This window comes from Zootoca vivipara, chromosome 5, assembly GCF_965207765.1.
Source record: "Zootoca vivipara chromosome 5, rZooViv2.hap1.1, whole genome shotgun sequence".
Classification (NCBI taxonomy): domain Eukaryota; kingdom Metazoa; phylum Chordata; class Lepidosauria; order Squamata; family Lacertidae; genus Zootoca; species Zootoca vivipara.
In genome coordinates, this window is record NC_142588.1 from 92351124 (window position 1) to 92358043 (window position 6920).

A 6920-nucleotide genomic window follows, 5' to 3' on the forward strand; every position below is an offset into this window, starting at 1 on the left:
GCCTCCTACCTTAACACTCTGCCGGAGTTTGCACCTCTTAAGACTGTATTTCAATAAGTAATATTAATGTGGTTTTAATAATAATAATAATAACAATACAGTAATTGGTATATTTATCATGCCACCACCAACCCTCATAAAAAAAAAACAGGCACCAGAGCAGTTCGCAGAAATCTGAAACAACATGCAACAATATATTAAGGAACCCTTCCCATATTACTTTTTAAAGGCTTTTGCACACGATAAAAGCACCTGTGACATAGCACAGATAAACCCAACGGAAGCAAAAATAAGGGGCGCTCAGCATTTGGTGGGGCTTATTCACTGGATAAATAGGTATAGGGTCGCGGCCTAGCAGCGCCATCCCTAACCATGAGTCCTGTTGAATTTCGTGGGGTTTGTTTCCAAATTAAGTGGGGCAAAGCACAGTCCTGTGGGAGGAGGGCATGTTGAAGCCAATAGTAAACTTCCAAGGAAAGGCATGCAACGAATCTTGCTGTGCAAATGCTCTTGGGAGACCCAGCGTGAGGCCTAAGCCCATTCACACCAGTGGATTTAGGAGCATGTTTTAGGGTATGGTTGTTGTTAGAAGAAAACCTTGAGTTACCAGGTTAGAAGCAGCTCCAAATTTCCTGATATTCAAAGACGGGCAGCATCCCATTCTCCCCCTTAACCCCTGTGGCTCAAATCACGGTCTGGTGATGTCCACAATGTTGCCAGCCTTAAAAGGCAGAGGACAGGGCACAACTAGCAGTGGGAAGGTCGAAAAAGAAGCTAAAATGTTGGTTTCAATGTATGGGGGGGGGAAGGGGGAAAACCGCTTCCACTTGTTGCAATGGTTCCTTAGAAATTTGCATTATAGCAATGATGTGCAGCAGGCGTTTCCCCCACTTTGGCTCACGTACAACCGCGTATAGGTGAAGCACCGGGAAATATATCTATTTAAACTGCAAAGCAGCCCCAAAAGAGCAGGAGAACTGCAAAAATGGTGCAAAAAGAGCGGGAAAGCAGCTAGCAATCTCAGGAGCCTTTGCACAGAACTTTCAGAGTGAGAAAGGAGGGTTGGAAGGAGCGATTGTGGAGGTAGTTGGCTGATTTTTGTGGATATTTGGTGGTGACTGGGAGTGGCTGCCGGGACCATATAACACATATAACGTGGGGGCCTTCTCGGTAGTGGCACCCACCCTGTGGAATGCCCTCCCACTAGAGGTCAAAGAGAACAATTACCAGACCTTTAGAAGGCATCTCAAGGCAGCCCTGTTTAGGGAAGCTTTTAATGTTTGATGGATTTCTGTATTTTAGAATTTCTGTTTTTTTGGAAGCCGCCCAGAGTGGCTGGGGGAACCCGGCCAGATGGGCGGGGTATAAATAATAAATTATTATTATTATTATTATAACACTGGTCCTGAAAGATCTACATTGACTCCCAGTATGTTTCCGAGCACAATTCAGAATGTTGGTGCTGACTTTTAAAGCCCTAAATGGTCTCGGCCCAGTATACCTAGAGGAGTGTCTCCACCACCATCATTCAGCCCGGACACTGAGGTCCAGCTCCAAGGGCCTTCTGGTGGTTCCCTCTCAGACCCTCCAAGTGTCCCTATTTTCCAGGGACAGTCCTAGATTTACAGAAGCTGTCCCAATTTCTGATTTGATCCCAGAATGTCCTGTTTTGCTTAGCACAGGGGTCGGCAATGTGCAGCCCACAAAGACCATTTCACCGGCCCACGAGCCGCCCCCGAACCGAGCCGCCCGCCCGGCAAGTCCCCCCTGCGCTGCGCTAAACCGACGCAGCACAGCGCGGGGCTTACCGAGCGGCGCTGAAAATCGTGTCTGCACATGCGCAGATACCGGAAATCGTGTCTCTGCATGCCCAGACACCGAAAATCGCTTCTGCGCAGGTGCAATTTTCATCACCTGGGCATGTGCAGAAGCCATTTCCGGAGCTGTGGACATGCGCAGACGCGATTTCCAGCGTCGTTCTGAGCTGGTCCGGCCCACAGACAATCTCTGTGGGAGTGATCCTATAGGGTGGCAATGACCAGGGCCAGAATAATCCTGGTCAGGCCACGCAGGCCCTAAGTAACCAGAGGGAATCCATTTTATGCAGCCAGTAGAATTCTATCTCTGTTTCAGCACAAGAGCAACATTTTGCACAAAGAGGCATCTAACCACACACAGCACTTCTAAGAAATTCTAGCTAAACCACACTTTGTTCCATCCTGTCTAGCATAAACCACAAGAGCACATCCTGTAGAAGCTTTGTAACTTACATTCTGAGGGGATGGGTGTGGGGAAGTTTTGTTATAAAAGCACTCTGTGTATGCCCATGGGTCGGGCAGAATGAGAAACTCATTCTCACTGCCACAATTTATTGCAATTGTCTGACAATTCTAATAAATGTTTTAATAAATCTGTTTTATAATATGTACAACTGCCTGAGATTTCGTCTGGTCAATTTGGGAAGCCAATCATCCGTATTACATTTCTGGTGTCCTTACAATCCAGCCCATGGCCGGTAAGCCTTGCCAACCCCTGGTTTAGGACATCCCTATTTTCGTCAGAGAAATGTTGGAGAATATGGAATTATCTGATCCCTGAGCCATCTGAAGGCAGCCCTGTATTTTTTAAATTGTTCAATATTTTGTTATATTTTTATATATGTTGGAAACCACCCAGAGTGGCTGGGGCAACCCAGTTAGATGGGTGGGGTATAAATAGTAAAATTATTTATTATAGAATAGGACATTCCTATTTTCATCAGAGAAATGTTGGAGGGTATGCCCTCAGAGCGAGAGGTGAGGTTACAGGGAACCAGGCAGAGGGCCTTCTCAGTAGTGGCGCCCGCACTGTGGCACACCCTCCCAGCAGATGTCAAGGAGATAAACAGCTGTGTGATTTTTAAAAGGCATCTGAAGGCAGCCCTGTTTAGGGAAGTTTTGACTATTTTTCGTTTGGAGCCGCCCAGAGTTGCTGGGGCAACCCAGTCAAATGTGCAGCATATAAATGTTGTTGTTGTTGTTGTTGTTGTTGTTGTTGTTGTTGTTGTTGTTGTTGTTGTTGTTCATAGAATCATAGAGTTGGAAGAGACCACAAGGGCCATCCAGTCCAACCCCCTACCAAGCAGGAAACACCATCAAAGCATTCTTGACATATGCCTGTCAAGCCTCTGCTGAAAGACCTCCAAAGAAGGAGACTCCACCACACTCCTTGGTAGCAAATTCCACTGCCGAACAGCTCTTACTGTCAGGAAGTTCTTCCTAATGTTTAGGTGGAATCTTCTTTCTTGTAGTTTGAATCCATTGCTCCGTGTCCGCTTCTCTGGAGCAGCAGAAAACAACCTTTCTCCCTCCTCTATATGACATCCTTTTATATATTTGAACATGGCTATCATATCACCCCTTAACCTTCTCTTCTCCAGGCTAAACATGCCCAGCTCCCTGAGCCGTTCCAGGCCTTTGACCATTTTGGTTGCCCTCTTCTGGACACGTTCCAGCTTGTCAGTATCCTTCTTGAACTGCAGTGCCCAGAACTGGACACAGTACTCCAGGTGAGGTCTGACCAGAGCAGAATATAGTGGTACTATTACTTCCCTTGATCTAGATCAGGGGTCCCCAAACTACGGCCCCCGGGCCGGATGCGGCCCAATCGGCCTTCCAATCCGGCCCGCGACGACCCCCGCCGCCCGCTGCCGCCGCCCGCTCTCACAGCGCGCGGCGCAGCGACGATCTAAAAAATCGCCGAAAATCCTTTGTGCGCATGCGTATGGGCCTCTCCTGACCCGGAAGAGGTCATTTCTGGTGCACTTCCGGGTCAGGGGAGGCCCATACGCATGCGCACAAGCGATTTTCTCCCCGCACGGGCGCGTGTGCGCATGCGCACGGGCGCGCACTCCCCTGCCCTCCGGCCCACCGCGCGGTCGGCGCGGCGGGCACCGGCCCGCCGCACGGTAAGTCTGGGGACCCCTGATCTAGATGCTATACTTCTATTGATGCAGCCCAGAATTGCATTGGCTTTTTTAGCTGCTGCATCACACTGTTGACTCATGTCAAGTTTGTGGTCTTCCAAGACTCCTAGATCCTTTTCACATGTACTGCTCTCAAGCCAGGTGTCTCCCATCCTGTATTTGTGCCTTTCATTATTATTTTTTTGCCCAAGTGTAGTACTTTACATTTCTCCTTGTTAAAATTCATCTTGTTTGCTTTGGCCCAGTTGTCTAATCTGTTAAGGTCATTTTGAAGTGTGATCCTGTCCTCTGGGGTATTAGCCACCCCTCCCAATTTGGTGTCATCTGCAAACTTGCTCAGGATGCCCTCAAGCCCATCATCGTTGTTGTTGCTGTTGCTGTTGTTGTTGTTGTTGTTGTTGTTGTGCAGCAACCAAAAAGAGCAGTATCAAACTCTTAAGGGCGACTCCTGTCCTATGTTCAGGGAAGATTGATTGCAGAGCCAACAGGGGGTCTGGTGGTGCAGGACAGTATCCCAGCAGGAAAGAAGATTAAGCTCTCCCTTAGTTCATCCTGCACATGGGATTAGGCAGGAGAGAGGGGACCACCTTGTCCTTTTAACTCGGGCAGCAAAGTGTCTTGGCCTGGGCCCTGCCCTGCCTTGATCCCTTTAATTTCAGAGAACAGCTTCTGTCCTATCCTACAGATAAGCACCCTCTGAGGAGTTCCAGGGCTTCTAAGGTTACCTCGCTCAGTAAAAAGATGGATGCTCATCGACCAGCAGTTGCAAGACAAAAACAAGCATTGATAGTCTCTCAGAGATGATATTGAAGTATCTCTGCTTTGTTACAGCTCCCTCAGCTCTTGAAGACTGTCTGCTTTTAATGACCTGCTAACAGGGTAAATGGGTAAAAACATCAGGGGGCCAACAAGCCTGTTTTCTATGTGAGAAATGGAATTCTGGCTTGCTTGAAGGGCAAAAACTCAATATCCTTCAATTTGAATTGTGCCAGGACTTTTTTTTGGTTAAAAAAATAGGTATATTATCATTTTTTATATAAATAAATCAAGTACAAGTGTTGATTGTACAATTCTATAATTCTGTGAAAGAACAAATCAAACGGGGTGTGAGGTACGGCTTGATTCCATGTATATTAGGAGAAATTCACCAATGAATTTTCAGAGAATCATAGAATTGTAGGGTTGGAAGGCACACCAAGGGGCATCTAGTCCAACTCCCTGCAATGCAGGGGGGGAATAAAAGATTAGTTGTGTTGAACTTGTGGAAATGTGAAGAGCTGAAACTTCAGATTGGAAAAAAGAGAAACTGAGAGAAACCCGTGTATGGATTCTCCCATTCCTAAATTGGGTATAGAGGAGAAAACTGTAAGATTAGACCTGAACGCTTATGAGAAGCAAAAAGCACAGCCTGTGATGGTTTCATCGGAACCCGGCTGTATGGCAACAATTTCTGGTGATCATTTCACTCCGGGTTACTACCGTAAGATGGCTTGTATTAACACAAATAAGGTAAGAAAGCACTTCTCCATTTTGCCCCAAAGGAATCTTATTGAACTTCTCAATTTGCTGGTTGACATTTAGCTGCTTTGTCCAAGAGTCTCACTGAACTCACTTCTAAGGAAGGGAGCTTTAGTCCACTGAAGCCTCTTCTATACTGTACAGTACTGTATATAAAACATAAATTTGCTAGCCTGTTCCGATGCCACAGGACTGCTCTTTTTGCTGTCATTGGACACCGCAACCCACAATAAGGTTTCCTTCGGCAAGCCACTCACTACAGTCGCCTCATCTGCAATATGGGGACAATACTGGCAGCCTACTATACAGAACCTTTTAATGAGGGTGAAAGAGGAGAGCGCAAAATATGGTCTGAAGCTCAACATCAAAAAAAAAAACAAGATCATGGCCACTGGTCCCATCACCTCCTGGCAAATAGAAGGGGAAGAAATGAAGGCAGTGAGAGATTTTACTTTCTTAGGCTCCTTGATCACTGCAGATGGTGACAGCAGTCACGAAATTAAAAGACGCCTGCTTCTTCGGAGAAAAGCAATGACAAACCTAGATAGCATCTTAAAAAGCAGAGACATCACCTTGCCTACAAAGGTCCGTATAGTTAAAGCTATGGTTTTCCCAGTAGTGATGTATGGAAGTGAGAGCTGGACCATAAAGAAGGCTGATCGCCAAAGAATTGATGCTTTTGAATTATGGTGCTGGAGGAGACTCTTGAGAGTCCCATGGACTGCAAGAAGATAAAACCTATCCATTCTGAAGGAGATCAGCCCCCAGTGCTCACTGGAAGGACAGATCCTGAAGCTGAGGCTCCAATACTTTGGCCACCTCATGAGAAGAGAAGACTCCCTGGAAAAGACCCTGATGTTGGGAAAGATTGAGGGCACTAGGAGAAGGGGACGACAGAGGACAAGATGGTTGGACAGTGTTCTTGAAGCTACGAACATGAGTTTGACCAAACTGCAGGAGGCAGTGCCAGACAGGAGTGCCTGGCGTGCTCTGGTCCAAGGGGTCACAAAGAGTCGGACACGACTAAACGACTAAACAACACTATACAGGGTTGTTGTTGTAAAGATTCCATCAAAATATATTGGAAAGTGCCTCACTTCAGAAACATTATATAAATGCCAAGTATTATTATACCTGAGTCTTGCGTACAGCCTGATATTTCATCAAAAGCTACCTTACGAAACGGCAGTGATTGCCTGAATGTTTATTCCCATTGCCATTACCTGTTTAAAACAGCAGTTCTCAAAGGGTTTGGTGTGCCAGCCTGCTGTGTCAGGAGAGGATGGCAAGTGCGGAGGGAAAGATTCAAGGACAATCAAAGAAGCATCTAAACATTTAAGAGTGGTATAGTCAAATAAAATGTTTTTTATTTGCAAAATATGTATAGATATTTTTTTCAAAATGAGAGCAAGAGAGCATGAAGCCGTGATATTGAGGA